Raw genomic sequence first — 19,562 nt, 5'->3', positions numbered from 1 at the left:
GAGAATTTTAAAGATGGTGAAGGGAATAGACACACAACATGGAATGAATACTTTTCATTTTATATTCTCTTTTATCTCTCACTTTTTACAATGTTTTCATCACGTACAAATTTTATATAGTAATATGTGACTACTAGTTTCAATACAATGTATCTAATAATTAATGTACATCTAATACATACATGCATCTTAGATAAATATATTCATGCATAATTATTAAATTCCTAGATTTATCCATTCTAAACACGTTTATTACATGCACACATTTATGACTTCACATAATCCAACTATTAGGTAAGACATTTTACACAAGAGCTTCATTTTACTTTGACTTAAAAATGATCAAATCATTTAAAAATAAGGAAAAATATTTTCTAAAAATGAAACAAACATATTCTGAACTTTTATTATAATACTTATATTTCAGAATGTAAAATCATACTTATTGTAAAACCAGCATGTTTTAGTTTATTATACATCATCCAAATATCTGATAAAAGTATACAAAATGAGTGTTTTCTTTGTGCTTAACAATACCAAATATTAACAAACAGGAGGAAAAAACATTCAGATTAGCTTGTCCTTTCTTTTCCATGGTAATCCATGAAGTTCGACAAACCCGTTTCTCGATTCTTACGTTGTTGCATACTTGTATCATTCATTTCTTCAGCTGGAGCCCTTCTTTTGCCTTTAGCTTTGAAGTTGGATGCAGGTCGTTGTTTGGGTTCACTTTGTGACCGGACTTTGGCCCTTGAAACTGTGTGTTAGCCATGTAATGATATTCATTAGAACTAAAAGAGGATCTTGCTGGAGTGGGCTTCGATTTTAATGGAGGACAATGTCTTGGACTATTGTATGTTGTGAAGCTAAACTCTTTGTAATTTTGTTTTGAAAGCTCTTCAAAATAATTTTTGGGGTCTCTTTGCTCCAACGTCTCAACTTTCGAGCTCTTGAAAGTTCCATGTTGTTCATCCTATTTAAGTTCAGACTAAAACATAACAGTGAATTAGTTGTTCAATTTGGATTCAGTGTAGCTTATTACTTGCATTTCATTTAAGGCTGTAGGTGTTTGGTTGGTTAGAAAAGGGTGAAAAATGAAAGAAAACCAAAAAGGTTATCTAATACATTAGGACATTGATCACAATACATGATGGAAGAAACTGTAATTCGAACAACATCAAGGTACACGAAGAAAGGCTTACTTTCTGTGCTCTTTTGAATTCTTTCTCCAGGGGAAACCTTCCATATCTCAACAGTATACTTTTTGGATTGAGACGTGGCTCTGCAGCCATCTGGATTCTATGAATACGAGCTCTAACTTGTATCGCCATTAGAGCATGCATACTTCGGAGAGTTGAAGTTGCTTGTTTTCTCACCAGCTGACCTCTAACTAGTGCTTGCAACTTAACTAATCCCTTCAAAGCATGCAATGCTTTCCTTGCCTGCAATGATACAGAATCAAGGCCTGCAACATTAATGTCCAAAAATGGAAGTCATCAATGGCTATAATAAATCCCAGGATTCGTAATTTAGTACCAAATACGATCGAAAGGCAGCTTGAATCCGCGTTGCAGCGACATCTTCTATTGCTTTAGATATTGCCACTGAAGAGACTCTGGTCTTGGCATGTTGATTCTCCATGTCCAATACAGCTGGTTTTGCAAGTGAAGTAGCAATCATTGAACCGAAAGACCTCGAACCTTTAAGAGCTCGAACTTCAGACGCGGCCACCGGCTTCCGAAAACTCCATAAGCACCTAAAAGGACTTGCAGGTGGAATTGCAGATGGGATTGCCATCAAACTTCCTTGATCTTCAAAAGATTTGGAAATGTTCTTCCATTTACCTTTATCATCTTTCCTTCCTAACAAGAAGCTTATCAGCCATTTGCTTGCTCTTCCCATGTCGATCACAGTAGTAAAGATCCAACATCTTCTATGTTTAAAAGACTTGTATATAGGACTTGGGGTTACTGTATAATTTAATACTATAACTTGTTGCTCGACTGGCATTTTAAATTCATGTATGTTGGTATAGCTTTTCTTGCCATTGAATTTATGTTTTTCCATTGTTTTATATTGGTCAAAACCTGCAACAACCTGATTAAGCCATTTGCCATTAAATTCCTCTTGTTGGAGCTCTCCTAACTGCTAAATTTTTGCTCCTTTGTGTGTGTGTGTGCGTGTATAACTAGAAGAGAAGTTTATATTATAAGTTATTCAGGATCAGATTTGAGTATTTATAAATTATATAATAAATAAGTATAGCCAAGATGCTGCTTCCAAATTACGCCCCAACCTTAATATGAATATTTTTGCGGTCATTTCATGTAAATTTGTAATTTTAGAGTGAAAATAATTTGTAATAGAAAGCTCTGTGAATACGAAATTATTTTAAAAGATGTTTGTAATATTTATTTAAATGGATTGAGGTCCAACTGAAGAATATTTGTTGAAGGGCATTTGTCCAGAGTTGTTGTGGGATAGCCTTCTCTTAAGTCAACTGGTTGAAAGCCTTTGTGCTGAGCCTCGTGAATGGAATGGCTTAACGGCATGAGATAAAGTTGCGAAAACTAGCTCTCCGGGCATTACCAGTTGCAACGCTGCTGAGTTACCCTCCTAATAAAGCAAGACGAGTTATTCATGGATGTTGAAAATATTCTAATTGTTACAACCATATTCACTCCGTATTACATCACTCCAACATTTTTGAATTTAACATTTATTATTATAAAATTATATAATATAAAGGTAATGTATACGGTGGGATCTTTCTACGATGGGATTTCATTACATTTATTTTGAATTAATAGTTGTGGTTAAATGACACAAATGAAGAAATTGTAGTAATTTGATCAAGCCGCGTCATAAACTAAAAAATTATGTTGGAGACCTAGAACCTACTAAATTAGCTACTGAAGAGAGAGAAACTTTGTAACATTATAACATCCCAAAAACTTCCTAGTTATAAACATTATGTCATAGATTCTTAGTGAAATAAGGTATATGATCAGGCTGCTTGGTACAAAGGAAGTTGAATCAAGAAGTACAACATGACAAATTAATTTAGGGTAGGAACTAAATCATAAAAATGCGAAAAGTTATGTGCCCTTAGTGTAAATACTCAAAATTTTTGGGACCAAAATATAAATATGAAAAATTTAAAGGATCCAAAAGTGAAAATACCCCAAATAAGGGAAGGACTAAAGGGTAAAACAAATTAGTGAATGAGGACTAAACTGAATAAGTAGAAAAATAAGAGGGATAAAATTGCAATTTTGAAAGAAATGGCTAAAATTTTGTTTATTAAACGCATTGTTTCATTGAAGTGGTGGTGATCCGAAAATGGGGTGTTGGTTAAATATTGTTTGGGTGGGATTTGGTTATTTATTAAATATTTGAATTATTTGGGCGATGTTATAGTTACGGCGATTGAAACAAATACGAGTAACAGGTAAGTTGGTTGAAGAGATTTTGTTTCTATTGTTAATGCTATTTCTAAATAAAATTAAATAGGATTGGAATAAATCCAATAATTACGATTTTCCAAAAAACTATATTCTATTTCAACCAGATAAGGTATTAATGTAGCTTTACCTATCCATCATATTTCTGCCATTAAAGAATATTAGGGTCCTTAACATTGTATTCTCAGTATGCTTAACAGTGCCCTCCTCTTTAAACCACCATTTTCAGCCTATCTTTACACATGTAATACTGATTTCGTTCAACTTTTTAAATTTAATGTTTATTCATTGCGCACTTAATCCAAATAACTTCACATTTACAAATTTGATGTTTAAATTACTAATAATTACAATAAAACAGTTATAAGACAATATTTTTAGACCGACACTTTCTTAAGTGTTGGGATAGACTTGCTAACATAGACTTTGACTAACTCTTTGTATAAGGGTTGGGATATGCATGCCTAAGGCAACACTTAAAGAAGAGTCGACTTTGTCTAACACTATGCTGACACTTTTGGGCTGACATTTTTCCTAAGTGTTGGGATAGACTTGTCGACATACGCTTTAGCCAACTCTTTGTATAAGGGTTGAGATATGCATGCCTAAGGCAACGCTTAAATAAGAGTCGGTTTTGTCCAATACTATGCCGACACTTTTGGGCCGACACTTTCCTAAGTGCTTTGACCAACGCTTTGACCAACTCTTTATATAAGAGTTGGGATATGCATGCCTAAAGCAATGTTTAAATAAGAGTCGACTTTGTCCAACACTATACCGACACTTTCCTAAGTTTTGGGATAAACTTGGCGACATATATTTTGGCCAACTTTTTGTATAAAAGTTGGAATATGCATGTCTAAGGCAACACTTAAATAAGAGTCGGTTTTAGCTAATATCATGCCAACTTTTGTTATACCTTTTCCAACTATATAAAAATGTTGTCATATGAAAAACTCTCCACCTTAATAATTAACAATAAACATTTAAATATATTAATAATTATGTTATATATATTTCGAAACATTTATATATTCATGTAATAATTGCAGTAGTATTTAGCATTATATTTTAATTATTTTTTTCATATCTTATTTAAACGATGGCATCCTCAATTTAGTGTTTTTTTGCTTGGGGATTAAAGTTTTGGGGTTAATGTTTAGGAAAATGAGTTAAGATTTTTTGTGTGATAGAGGTAAATTTCTGTGTGATTTGAAAAAGATGTCAAGTTCAAGAAAAATCCCAAAGTTTTTAGCTTACTCAATCCTTGGTAAGGAGATGGGTTAAGATTTCTCAATGATATATGTCAACTTTTTATGAGTTTGTTTAAGCACGATGACTAACAAAAATCATCGAGTTGTCTAATGTTAGGTTTAGGGGCATGGGTAAGATTTTCCATTGTAGTAGTTACAATGGGGATCAATAAAAATTGTTTGATTTGAGGTAAACCAATATAATATCATAGTGGATGATTTAATGCATAAAACATGATATTGGTGTTTTGTGTTTGCCGCTTAGATTAACAAGTGGACACTTGAACAGTTATACACTTTGTTGAAGTTAGGGGTCTAGAGTTCTAAAGAAATTAGTTATTAGTACCAAAAAAAACATATTTTTGGAAATAATTCCAAAACATACCCATTTTAAAAACTAATTGAAATACAATAAATTATACTATTATTTAAATCTCTGGTTAAGTTTGTGTCACGAATTAATCGGACACTAACTTAGTTAGAAAAATTGTAAAAATATTTTCTATATTTAAAATAAATTATATTATTAGAGAATAACTTAATTTTTAAATATTTTTAAAAATAAAATTTACATATAATAATGTTTAAACCCAAACCAATAGAGTTTCTAATTAAATATAACTCAGTTAACTTTTATCTAAACAAAAACCTCAACAAGCATGAGAAAAAATCTAATTATACTCCAAGTTAATTTAACTGGCCATTATTGTAATAATAAAAAAACTTGAGAAAAGTAGTGCTGTTAAAATCAGAATGAATATGAGATTTTTTATAATTTAAATTAATTATTGTTGAAATGTGAATTTAATCCATTGAATTGAAAATCCCATTAAACTGGTTGTAACTCTCCTACTGTTTATTACTTGAAACTTGAAAGACACGTTTAAAAAAAGGGGAAAATGAAAGGGGTTTGTAAATTTGGATCTAAACCTTAGTCCCCCTTTCTATTATTCTCTCTTAGTCCTACAGTCTCTCCCACTCCTCCTCGCTGCGACTTCGTCTTCAAGGTTCTTTCTTAATCCTTTCTTTCATTTTTACTCCTTAATGCATAGGAATGAAGTTCTCCTCTTTGAAGATTTTTCCTTATTCCTTTTATTTTATTCTTTGTTTTTCATTTTTCAGGTCTCAGTTCTCAAATCGTAGCACTCTTTTCTATCAAGCCATGGCTCTGGTAAGCTTTTTATCTGTGTAGTAATTAGGTATTTTTGCTTACCGATTCATTTTATTTTGTGGAGTTTCTATGTTGCTTTTTGGATTTCATGCTTAGTTGCTTACTGCGATTTCTTTGATCTATTTAAATGAGAAGCAATTCGATTTGTTTCCCTTTAGTATCATTTTTTTCTTTATTAATTTGGGTATTTCTAGGAATTTCTTTAGTATCATTTTTTTCTTTATTAATTTGGGTATTTCTAGGAATTTCTTTACTGGATCTTTTTAAATTTGAAATTCATTTATTTAAAAAACATGTAACCTGATTAGTGAGCTGCTTGCATTTTCTTTTACAGACTGCAAAATATTTTTATTTTCTAATCTTTGCTACTGAGAATTGATTATATTATTACTATTATTATTAAATTCAATTTTTTTTTCTATTTAAATAACTTCTAGGAATAAGAGTTGTGCTCTGGGATCTTAGAGATACATTCCTGTTTCATTTATATCGCGGCAATGTTGAAAGCACTCGTTTGGAGAATTTTCTTCCCGATTTTGACACAGTAAGACACTAAAGTAGATGGTTTATGCCTTCTTCCATATTTCTATTTCTCTCTTTTGTTGTGTGCATGGTTGCACCTATGAATATTTGTAGGAATTTTTAAATATTTCTTTTCTATGTTCAGAATTTTAGTAGCTTGTGATAATTGTTATGTTTTAGGGTATGTTCAAATGCTTTACATCATGAGAGTTGGAAGCCATAATAAACTGTTTGCATACTGAATTGATGATTAATTCTTTGTTATCAATAGTTTTCATCTACTGAAATTTTGACTAATCAATTTTTGACTAGATTATGACAACACTACCTTAAGGGATTCGACCTCAAGATTGCCTCATATGTTAGATGTTCTTAAGCGAAGCACCTCAATTCGCTGGAACAAGAAACAACAAAGTAGTTTTAAATCGATGAAGAAGAAAATTCAAGGAGCAACAAATGAAATAAAAAATGTTGCAAGGTAATGCAGCTGCAAAATCATGTTATTTATATCTTCATCAAACCTCAATAGAGCATTTTAGCTGTCTCCTTGTGCTTATAAATTAAGTTTCATTTCACACAAGCTACTAGTTTCATCTTAAGCCTTTATGTCTAAGGAAACAGTTTGTTTTCTTAACATATTATTTTTTTAGTAGTTTATTGATTTCACCTTTAAGCCTTTATGTCCAAGGAAACAGTTTCATACAACATAATGCAAGGTTTATGTCTAACAAAAATAAAAAGTGCTATTTATGAATGCAAACAATTTTTATTTTTTATTTAACAATTAGTTTCACACAAGCTACTAGTTTCATATTAAGCTTTTGCGTCACCCAAAGGAACTTGATTTCAATTTCCTGTTTGAACAGTTTATTGGGATATGAAGGGCTTGAAGTTGTTAATCCAAAGGAACTTGATAATCTTCTAAAGGAAGAGGTATGCTGTTTCATTTGATTTGCTATTTCCTATCTAATGCACCATTGAGTTTGCTATATTTTACTATAACAGTTTGAGGTTTAATGAGGTCTGCAATTGGCTTACAACAAGGTTGGGGCTCGAGGGATAATGCTAAATATAGCCAAGATTAAGCAATAATAGTGAAAAGAGAGAAGACTGCAGACGTTACAAGTAGGTAGTAAACAAAAAGGATTGTTAGGGTATATGGTATACTTGGATCTAGAGATGTTTCACTACCTGGGTCTACCCTCTTAGAAATAAGAGATCAATAGAGTTTCTTGGAATTAAAGTTGCAATTTTAGACTGGATTAGCTTTTATGTAGTACAACATCAATATCAATGTCCATCGTCTTAGGTACTTCTTTTATTTGTTTACTATTGTACATTGGGTTGAATACTGGTGGTATACATTTCGGCTAAATGTTAAGTGTATTTTGATTGATGGGTCAATTTTTGTAGTGAATATTCAACATTTATTTTAATTTTAATGTTATATTTTTTAGTTGTATTTAAAGCACAATTTCTGTCATTATTAACTCTAACAGTACGTTTGGTTGGCCGTAATAGAATAAGGCTGTAATTGAATAGAGCTGTAATAAGTAATTCAACTGTTTGGTTGAATGGAATAGAATAGAACTGTAATAGTATTCTTGTGTTTGGTTGAATGGAATGATGACCGAATACCTTTAGCAAAATTTTTTAAGGTAGATGATTATTGTTATAGTTATTAAATTTTAATAAGATTATTATTGAAAATAATTTAATAAAATAATAAATAGTTTAACCATATTTTAATATAATTATTATTAAATATAATTTAATAAAAATATAATTTAATAACATTCTTAATATAATTATTATTATATGAATTAAAAATCAAAATATATAATACTATAAAAATATATATAATCTACTTTATTATTTTTAAACTGTAATACATATTTAATGTGTTAAAATATCATTATTGAAACAATAATTTAATTATTCTACAATAAAAATAATTAAATATTAGAAGTAAGAAATAACTTTTGCTAAAAAGTAATAAATAACTTAGAGAAGAAATAACTTATTGCTAAAAAGTAATAAATAACTTAGAGAATTATATTTCACATCCAAGCATAATATTCATATATTAACAAAAAGTTTCATGATTTCATTAGTTTATATGTCATAATCCATATGTTTTAAGATTTTATAACATCAAAAGTTACATCATTGTAATGACCTTCTATCATATCATTATACCATCCAAATATTATAAACACAAAAAGTTATCAAAATATCAACACAACCATGATTTTTAATGGTTAGCAATAAATCTTTTGACCTATTCCAATTGCATAGTAGAAGATAAACTAAAGAAAATGAGCATTTGTGTTGGATGATCTGGAATTTTCTCAATGCTTGATAGCGTTCATCCTCAGTTAAACCTTTCAGTCCACATAATGTTGAATATAATTTTGGAGCACTTTCTTGAATGGTCATTTCTGACTTTTGTTGAATTACCACTTCGGATACAATACTCTTACTGATTTCAAGGCCAACGGTCCATATATTTTCCGCTTTATGAAGTAGAAAAATCACTTGCATCAGAAATCTTTTTTTTCTTCTTTGAAAATGCAGAATCACCTTGGTTTTTAGCTGGTTGCGGTTCTAGTTGCGGTTGTGTCATCCAAAGAAACATCAGCTTCAGATCCATGTCATCCAAAGAAACATCAGCTTCAGATTCATAGAAATCGTTTCTTTCTTCATGAGTATTTATAGCAGCTACATCATCAGCATTTATTTCTTCAATAATATCAGCAGCTGTTTGAGCATCTTTTCCAGTGGTTCAATCTTTTGCGTAGATGGCAGTAAGTTGGTCATAATAAGGGAAACTCCGATGTCTGAATTGAGCTGCTTCTTTATGACTCTATAAAAATGAAAAATTCACATTAGATATAAGTTTTGTCAAAATAAGATAATAAAGAATTGAAATAATTCTTACATTTATATATGAGTTCCACATCGCATCTTCAGCAACAACAAGCTGCCTATGCTCATCCCAACCAAAACCGTTATTGTTTTTTTCACTAAGCATGTCATAAACGATTAACCATTTCCTTTTCAACGTCCTAATCCTCGATTCAAGATTAGGTTTAGCCTTCAACATGGCATTGGGTAAAACTTTTTCTAACATTTTTTCTAACTCATTTAAATAGCCAGCTTTGAATCCCGTATCCGCATTAAAGGTTCCGGCATTGTGCAAGTCGACCATACAAGCAACCAACGCAGCATCTTCTTCTGGAACCCATTTCTTTTTGGTTCCTCGAGAACTTTGGGAAGAAACACTTGATTGGGAAAAACCTGACATAACTATCTTAAGAAAAAACGCAAATGAAAATTAAGTTTAATATTATGCATCAAAAGGTCAACACTTTATAAAATTATAACACATGATGAATCAAAAGAAAATAAATTATCATTCAACAAGTTTAGTACAATACAAAAAAAAAATTCAAACACCACCAAAGTTTTATAAACTAGATATATGAAATAAAATAAACAACTTAAACGTTTACTATTTTTACTCTAAACCTAACTAATTTCTAGATGCTTTCCATTCATTGAACATTTGGTTGGCTAGTTCCATCCTCCAAGTAGTCCATGCATCCGACGGATGAATATTTATGATATTCGGTTCATCGTCATCTATCACATTACTAGGTAATCCTTCTCCCAACTCCTCTTCAATAGGATCTAGACTCATATAGGTTCGAATAAAATTATGGAGCAAACAACATGTAATAATAATTCTATTGTGCACCCTTACGGGCTAAAATGATGGACTCCTAAGTATTCCCCATCTAAGTTTTAATAACCCAAAACATCTTTCAATAATATTACACGCTGAAGCATGTTTTATATTGAAAAATTCTTTCGGAGTACTTGGTTGGTAACCCTGACGCCACTCATTCAAATGATATCTTTGTCCTCTAAAAGGCACAAGAAATCCCTCACAATTTGTGTATCCAGCATCAACAAGATAATAATAACCTATAAAAAGAAACTATTTGTCATGGTTAATTTCCCAAAAAAATATGATCTTAAAAATTAATTCCAATTCCTTTAATTTTTGCATTTTACCATGAGGAACTTTTAGTCCATGTCTCCTACTAATGGCATCTCGAAAAACTCGTCCATCAGCAACAGAACCTTCTCAACCAAGAAGAACATAAACAAATTGCATATCAGATATACAAACACCTAACATATTTGTTGCTATGTCACCTTTTCGCGTTCGATATCTAGGTTTATTAACTATTGGAACCCTAATCTTGATGTGGGTGCCATCTAAAGCACCTAAGCAATTCTACATCACATGTATAAAATCTCAAGTTAGAATACTATATTTAAATCCAAATGTACTAAATTATATACAAGTTATATATAGAACTCACTCCAATACCTTAAACCATTTCCACCTTGGGTCTGTAGAATTAGCTGTAATTGGCTCTGCCTTTTTAAATAACACATCTTGTAAGCGTATGACAACATTTAAAACATTGTGAAATGATCTGCTAACAGTTTCCTCAGACCTATTAAAGTGATGCTTGATAACTCGATTTTTAAGGTGATGAGAAATGATATGTAAAAACATTACCACTTGCTCATCCACAAGCATGTTCCTTGACGACTTCAATTCCCTTAAAGTTTGTAACATCTCACATAGTTTAAAAAAGATAGTTCTATTCATCCTAACTTGTTCAATACACGTCCCGTCACTAGCATATACAAGTCTTTTCACATAATCTCGTTTTGCATAAAAATCTAAAATATAGGATCTAACCCTTGGTCTATAAGTATGTAGGCTATGAATGGCACCCAATGCAACTAAGAACCAACTTGCAACTGTACACATTTGCAACCATATTGTAATAGCAAGATCAATTCTTTTACGCCTATCATTTTGTACTATTAAAGGTAGATGAGCCATTACTGCAAGATATTAAAGTGTTACATATCTTCAAATCGTAGTAAAAGGGTCACATTTCTCCAATACTAATTTCAATAATAGTAAAACAAAATCAAAGAATTTAATTGCCAAAGAACTTACAGTGATTCAGTGAATACAAGATGCTCAACTCTGGGTGAGGAAGCAATCAAACAAGCCAAATAAGAAGAGGAAGCAACAACAAACTGTCAAAGAAAAAATGAACAATATATATTCATAAATAGGATAAGTCTATTTAAAAATATATTTGCTTATGTATAAGTAAATAATTTATCAAGCATTTAGTAGTGTATAATAGTAATATCATTTTCAAAGTTTCAAAGTTTATTGCAACTGAAATTGATCTTATTTTCAAAGAATTTCATGTTTATTTATATAAATATAGTTATCCAAATAAATGTTTATTTGTATACTCACATCTTTTAACAATAAATATAATTATTCAACTAAGTTTAAGAGGCACAACTTTTAATAACTAAGAAACATAACTCAATACTTATACTCCTTCACTTATAATTGTTAAATCACTTATAACATTTTACATGTAGTCATTGAAACGTTATAAATATTTTACATGTAGTCATTGAGATTTATAAGCAATATTCTCTATGTATATTTATGGAATTGAAAGTTTTATAATAATGATATAAGTAATAAGATAAAGTACATGAGTGTAAACTTTTGAATCATGAAATAAAATCATTACTTTTTAGATATTTTATAAATAATATTCCATAACAAAGATATGAAATAATAAAGTACTAATAAATATATATATATATATAATTGTTTCACATATATATATATATATATGTATAACTCAATTCACAATTTTTAATAAAAATACATTTTAATAAATTTATAACCTTTTGTTTTGTATTTAAATAAGCTTCTCATTTTATTTTTGGGAGTTTTAAATTTCATTAAGTAGGGTCGAAATTAACAAATGTCTTAAAAAGTATAATAAAATGTTAAAAAAGAGATGCGTGACATTTTTAAAATTGTTTGTGGAATAATAATAAAACATATTATTAGTATATCAAATACTAACTCATTATTTATTTAGTATGAGATAAAATGTAGGAATGTTAATTGAGAAAAAAAAACAAAAGATTGATATGTATAGACAATTCAGTATGAGTAAGTGATGTGAAGGCAAATTGCAATTTGTTTTATATTTGCCCTTGGCCTTTACATCTATCTTTTATATTTGCCCTTGGCCTTTACATCTATCTCATCATCTTGATGAAATATCTTAAGAATTCTCAATTCTTACATCAATCCTCATAAATGGTAAAACAGATCTTTTATATAATGCCAAAGATCTTGCTTATCAATCTTCTTTCAAACTATCTTTGTTAGCAATATTATTTGATAGTTTATATTAAAAAAGTTGCATTATTCCTTCCAATAATTATGCAAATTAAATTTAAAGGCTGTAAATAGCGTAGTGGTGATGGTGGTGGTCTCAAGCATCAATTGATTCTATTCACTATTTTTCAGCAACAGAATACCAATCAAATTAATGAATAAGCATGCATGATCCAAGTCCAACATTGAATTTAATTAATGCTCAACTGCAAGTTTTAAAATATTGGGTATTTGAAGTTGAAAATCTTAGCAAGTACTTGAATACAAATTCTGGATTTTATTTAATAAAAATTATTTTCTTCATTTCAAACATAATATAAGGTAATTTATCAAATCTATAATTAAATTCCAATAATTTCTTGATTGGTCTGATTCAGATCCTAATAAACAAGAACTTACAGTGAGCTGGTGAGTACAAGATGCTCAACTCTGGGTGAGGAAGCAATCAAACAAGCCAAATAAGTACTTCACCAAACTGTCAAACAAAAAATGAACAATAAGATATAATTAAAAACTAAACTCCAAGCCAAATAAAATAGTTTGCTGCATAAAAATTAAAGAAAATATTGAGAAAATATTGCATGGTACAAGATGTGAAGGCAACGAATTACATAATGAACCCAAACTCCAACTCAAGACCCCTAAACTTGACAAATTCAAAAAGCCCATTCATAAAATCTAGATTAACTTGTTAAAATGATTATATACTTCATGAACATGAACTCACAATGCTCCAACCCATACCCACAACCTTTCCGTTTCCCACCTCTATCTATGCTTATTTTCAATGAATCCAATCAACAAATGCAAATACAGTGAAACATATTTCACATTATAAAGGGATTTTGATGATCCTTTTTGACAAATACAAATGCAAATAAAATGTACTTTTATTTTTATTATTAAAAACAAGATTATGCTGAACTTTGATACCAAAGGATCCACAAGTTAGATAAGCCCTTTTGCTCACAACTTTGACATTGCATAATCCAAAGCATCAACAAGATAATCTGCACAAGTACAAAATTGCATGTAACTGTATTGTGCCACGATGCCAAAGGACATAAAAGGAAAATTACAAAAATAAGCGATACTCTATTTCAATTAAATAAAAACAAATTTTCAGCTAGCCAAAGTTTAAATATCTTAATACTACACTAAGTAATTCACCAATCTAATACATTTTTTCTAACATATGTATACTTTTAAGTTTTTTTAATTAGTATTGGAAAATCTTAATTCTAACCTGAACTTATGCATACACAATAGAGTATGAAAACCAAACTCACCTTTTACTATGTAATAAGCTTAATTAATCTTAACCGAACACATTCAAATAGTCTAATTTTATTTCAAACTGAGTTCAAGTTTTAAAAGTGAAGCTTGATTTAGCTTGATTCATACTAACTGCAAACACTGAATCTTACCAACTCTATTCATATTAGGTTGATTGAATTATAATTCCCCCATGAAGATAAAAATTAGTTCTTGTCATAATCTTAAAAGACTGGAATGTACCATTAGCACCTATAAAATAACTAAAGCATTCAAGACTACTGGAACATAACAACAAAAAAATAGGAAAAAGAAAAAAGAGTACCTATGCATCATTTGCAGATAGAGTGATAATCTGTATAAAACAGAGACAATCATTAACCATGCAACAAACTACATAGAAAATGACTTTCAGACTTAGAACCTGCTACAGAGAGAATAATGTTTTTTTCGTGCTCATTTCAATTGCATGTGCTGGCCATAAATTATCAAAAACTCTTCATACATCATATCAGCATTCAGTACACAGAAAATGGTAAATTAAAAACCAGGCAACAAGATATGCAAAATGAGCTTCACACCTTGTACATGCTACCCAGCAAAAAAAAAAAAATAACAGTTTTGGAGTACTTGCTACGACTATATATTGCTGATTCTAATGAAGTGCTACAAGAAATATCTCGAAGGATATAGAAGCAGGGAAGTGGTATAGAGAAAAAGAAACAAGGACATACAGAAAACCATGATGGAGCATCGTATATCTGGAAGGCCAACCCTGTCACATCAAGCTGTCCATGAAGATTAGGAAATGTCTCCCCCCTTGACATGCAAAAGTGAACCTGCCAATAAACAAGGTTGACCGGTATATAGATCAACTATTCATCACTTTAGACTGTAAGTAGGATTTTCGGTTCTTGCAGAATATAGTCCTTCCAATAAACAAAATTAACAAGGATATAGATATCAACCAATCAATGCTTTTAGTATGAGTATCATATTCCTTTTCCCTTCTATAAGAAAACATTCAAAATTGGTAGAATCTTTTCTACTTATTAAGGGGAAAAATAAAAGCTATAAGGCCTAAAACAACGTCACCCATTGCCATTTGATATGTTTCTAGGTGACAATTCATGAAAAATTGTCCTTCCAATGGCAAGGGGGGATGGACACAAATCATACTCATAGTGCTAAACTCTCATAAATATCAACCATTCTACAAACTAATGTTGTGTAATTCAGAGTTGAGGGAAAGTATCAGACTGTCAAATACAAGCATGTTTCCGACATGTATATGTGCTATTTTTCTAAGTTATTCATGTATTCGGAATGTCTTTAGAGCCATTTCCATGGTCTGATATGTGTCAGATATGGATACTTCATGAAAAATGAGAGTTGGAGCAACATGCTAATAAAGTGTAATGATACTATGAAATCTATCCCTCTTCATTGATCATGCAATGAGAAGTAAAGCATGAAATTCACTCAGCAACTTCCATTGAAGTCAGCAATGAAATTTAAGAAGTAAAGAGAAGTCAATTGAAAAGGAGTAAAAGAGATCATAAATATCATATTGCAATAGTAAAAACAACTTTGAACATGGTACTGGAATGCGTATAAAATAACTTGATTGTCCATATTGCTTCTAAAAAATCACAACACGATATTTATTGTATATAATGAAAAAAAAAACACAATTGCAGGAAAAAAAAACAAAGTGAAGTCAGAAAAGCACCTCAACGGTGGCTCCTCCTTTAAGCCATGTGGCTGGAATTTCTAAAATTCTTTCAAAAAGCTGTAGAAAAGATAAACAAGGAAAACTTAGACATCAGATTCATGCTACCCTAAAAGCAGGAATTTACGGTGTTTGATGGAAGGGTGCCTTTCCTACCCTAAAAGCATTGACATTTATTAGCAGGACAAAATAATCTTAAAATACAAAAAGCTTGAGAATTTTTTTAAAACCAAAAAAAATTGAAAAGGCAGGAATGGCGGAAGGAAGAAGAAGGAAGACGATGAAGGAAGATGATGTGAAGGAAGAAGAAGCAAAAATGTTTACCTGACCTTGGATGAAGGGGAGGAATGCCGGAGTCAAATGGTATGTGAAATACTTGCTGATTGAGAGTGTTTTTGAGGTGAAATTTTGGTAAGGGTAGAATAGGGTTCTTCAAGCAAGAATAGCTAAACGGTGAAGAGGGAACGAAATAGAAATCCCCAAAAATCTCTGCTTAAGCTTGGAATGGAAAACACCCGTAATAGGGTATTCCATTGAACCAAACGCCAATTTAAGTGGGCCTGAAGAATAAGCTGGTAATAGGCATGTAATAGCTTAGCCATTACCTTCAACCAAACACACTGTAAATGTTTATAAAAATATATTAATATTGAAACAATAAAAAATGGAAAAAAATTGCTTAGACGTGTCTATCTTAACCTTTTTAAGGTTGTCTTGGACGAATCTATCCCAACCTTTTAAAGGTTGCCTTAGATGGTTCTATCCTAACCTTTTTAAAGGTTGCCTTAGATAAGATCTATCCCAACATTTTTTAAAGGTTGCCTTAGACAAGGTCTATACCAACCTTTTTAAGGTTGCTTTAGACGAGTCTATCCCAATGTTTTTTAAATGTTGCCTTATACAAGGACTATCCTAACCTTTTTAAGGTTGCCTTAGACGGGTCTATCCCAACTTTTTTAAAGTTGCTTTAGACAATTTTATTCCAACCTTTTTCAAAGGATGCCTTAGACAAGGTTTTTCCCAACCTTTTTAGGGTTGTCTTAGACAGGTCTATCTCAGCTTTTTTAAGGTTGCTTTAGACGAGTCTATCTCAACATTTTTTAAAGGCCAGCCTTGATTAGGACTTTGCCAACCCTTCAATAAAGGTCGCTTATGTTGACTTATGCCAATGTTTTTTCAAAAGTGTCGCGACACCTATGCCAACTGTACTAAAGACAACCTTTTTAGAAGTGTTGGCAGAAGCATCGTGAAACCTATGTTAACCTTTTTTGCGTCATCTTAGGTTAAAAAAAGTGTTGCGGTAGGCCTATTTTGTTGTAGTATAATGTCATTCTCGTCAAAGTTACTTTATAATAAATAAGTTATTCTATTCAGAGTTACTTTATAATAAATAAGTTATTCTATTCTAAGTTAGTTTTGTACATTATAAGTACTAATATTGGAAATGAAATTGAAGTTTTGAATTTTCCAAACAAAATCAAAATCAAAATTTAAAAATTTATCTAATGATAATACATATATTTGTTTTAATGCATATCATGTTGAAAGAGATGGATGCAAAGAAGCTCAAGAAACAAATTCTACTTATAGGTTTCAAGATACTTTGAACAATTGGGGAAAGACTTTTATAGAGAAAGAAATAAAGTTAAGAAATTCTAGGCTTCCTTTATTTATGGTATGTAAAATTTAGCTTTTATTTCAAACAGTACAAACTATTATTATTATTTGTTTCTAATCGTAAGCGTGGGTTGAGAAGGCCAAGAATTCAATTGTATATTTTATTTATTCGATAAATTTAGCTCCTTATTTTCCAAAAAAGAAAGTAATACATGAGTTAGAGGATAATAGTTTGTTATGAAGTTGAACTTTTGCTTCCGTTTGTCTGATGAGTGTGGCGCTGCTGGATGCCTAGGTAGTTGCATTTTGATTAGTCGCATCATCTTTATCACTTTGAAACATGGTACATTCAATTCCCTATCATCCACCATTGAAATAGGGCTTGATGAAAGCTTTATCACATGTTGAATTGTACATTTATCTTTTCTGATTGATCGGTTGACAGATTGTGGGGAGCCACAAGAGACATGAGCAGATATTGATGAAGTTTTGTGAATGGGTAAGAATGTATTGTCATATGAGGTTAATGGGAATTTAACTATCATATCAATTCGAAGAGAGTTGACTAAAACATCTGGTGATTGTATGCATAGGAGAATACTTTAAGTTATATTCAAGTAATAAAATTTCAAGAATTCTAGATTAATATAAGAAAAGTTGATTAGAATTTATAAGATTACAAATAATAAGCTAAAACATATATTTAGTACTTACTTTTGAAATGAGTATAAAAATGAAGATGAGAGAAAGAAACATTTAAAATAAAAATCAAGGCAAGAAATAAACTAAAAATAATAAATTAATACTTAGAATAAAATGCGTTGAGGTTAGTGGATCCATTCTTAGTGTCATATTAAGATTAAATTTTAATACTTAATGTTATTACTCAATTAAAATCTACATACAATGGAGGTTCTGGATAATCTATTGGTTAATGTCTAATAATTAAACACATAAATCCATAAGAACTGAATGGTCTATCAACGGAGTGTCCAATATGACTGTCTAACAATTCTAGTCTAAAACTTTAGCAAATGAATTCATATGCAAATGATGGTGTAATATGAAATTTCAATTGTGAAATTGTTTAAGTTTAATCTAAAAATATAACATATGATATTATAATCACTTGATAACTTCAAAACTTTTAAAGAAAATGTTCAAATATTTATTATGTCATTCTTTATATTTCTAGATAAACTAAGGTCAATTTATCCAAGCATTCATTGAGCCATCTATTGTCTATGACAAATCAAAACTCTTATTTTACAAGTATGATTATAACAAACGATTGATAATTAGTTTTAGCTCAAATGATGAGTATAAAATTTACTTTAATATTTGCCAAGAGTTTCATCCTTTCACCGCAGCATGAAAAACTTAGAATAACATAACAAGATAAGTAAATTTTGTAATATGCCATGTATGAATTGAAAAATGTTATGTACGGCCTGATATCTGATAAGCATGACTTGAGTTTAATTTTGAGCATATTTGACATATACATAGCTGACATATGATATATTTGTATGTGCATTTGGGATGAGATTTGTGTATATGGAGGAAGTGTGGGCAATATAATAACCTGTTGTATTTGGTGGCTTAGCCACACATATTTCTGTAAACGATGATAAATCACCTAATGATTTGGTAGCTAAGCTGTAAATATTCTGAAAAGTGTCGTACCAACACTAAGTGGTGTGTAGGGTTGGATGGGTATTTAACACCCCATATGGTGTGTAGGGATGGTTGGAGATGGTGTGTAACAGATAGGGGTAGGATTGTAAATTTGCATCTAATTCTGTTTCTATATGTGATATATGTTCTGTATCTGCTCTATTATGAATTATGTCTAAAATTTAATCTGTGGTACTAATTTAGTAAGTTACACACTTAGTTTCGAAAACTCACCCTCTATTTATTTGTCACTTTTAGGTAACCTTCACACTTAGGCAGATTGGTGCGACGGGAGCTCGATTATAATATTTTCGTACATTTGATTTATTTAAATTTGGAATTAATGTGTTTTGTAAATTTTGAACTGTTTAGACACTTGGGACTGTTTTGGTTTTGGTCTTTATTATCGTTTTCCTCTCAAAATTGATTAATCATTTTTATTGATGCCGCTCGATTTTTCCTACAAAACAATGGATTTTCAAACAACAAGTGGTGTTTTCCAAAATTTAACGCGCTAAAGATTTATGTTGCA

The 19,562-nt window shown here is 30.6% G+C and overlaps 2 long non-coding RNA genes and 1 pseudogene across 5 annotated transcripts; 1 reads left to right on the top strand and 2 right to left on the bottom strand.

Annotated features, from left to right (window-relative positions):
- Window positions 1-572: 572 nt before the first annotated feature.
- Window positions 573-1,902, bottom strand: LOC108462260 (protein IQ-DOMAIN 19-like; annotated as a pseudogene).
- A 3,659-nt stretch (window positions 1,903-5,561) lies between these two features.
- Window positions 5,562-7,878, top strand: LOC108462955 (uncharacterized). Of its 2 annotated transcripts, XR_001867968.2 has the most exons (6): window positions 5,562-5,724; window positions 5,840-5,888; window positions 6,326-6,432; window positions 6,723-6,888; window positions 7,277-7,343; window positions 7,416-7,878. It is a non-coding gene; the product is annotated as an uncharacterized LOC108462955 (long non-coding RNA). The 2 variants fall into 2 exon arrangements; XR_008277006.1 differs by lacking the exon at window positions 6,326-6,432.
- A 3,609-nt stretch (window positions 7,879-11,487) lies between these two features.
- LOC108463235 (uncharacterized) lies at window positions 11,488-16,273 on the bottom strand. 3 transcript variants are annotated; one of them, XR_008277007.1, is made up of 7 exons: window positions 16,061-16,273; window positions 15,737-15,796; window positions 14,739-14,843; window positions 14,330-14,359; window positions 13,663-13,739; window positions 13,129-13,204; window positions 11,488-11,543 (listed from the first exon to the last, which is right to left on the bottom strand). It is a non-coding gene; the product is annotated as an uncharacterized LOC108463235 (long non-coding RNA). The 3 variants fall into 3 exon arrangements; XR_001868031.2 differs by lacking the exon at window positions 11,488-11,543 and having other exon boundaries at window positions 12,953-13,204; window positions 16,061-16,271; XR_008277008.1 differs by lacking the exons at window positions 11,488-11,543; window positions 14,330-14,359 and having other exon boundaries at window positions 12,953-13,204.
- Window positions 16,274-19,562: the final 3,289 nt, after the last annotated feature.

Source organism: Gossypium arboreum, chromosome 13, assembly GCF_025698485.1.
Source record: "Gossypium arboreum isolate Shixiya-1 chromosome 13, ASM2569848v2, whole genome shotgun sequence".
NCBI classification, from domain to species: domain Eukaryota; kingdom Viridiplantae; phylum Streptophyta; class Magnoliopsida; order Malvales; family Malvaceae; genus Gossypium; species Gossypium arboreum.
Note: the sequence above shows the minus strand (reverse complement) of the source record. Positions and strands in the feature narration are given on the sequence as shown.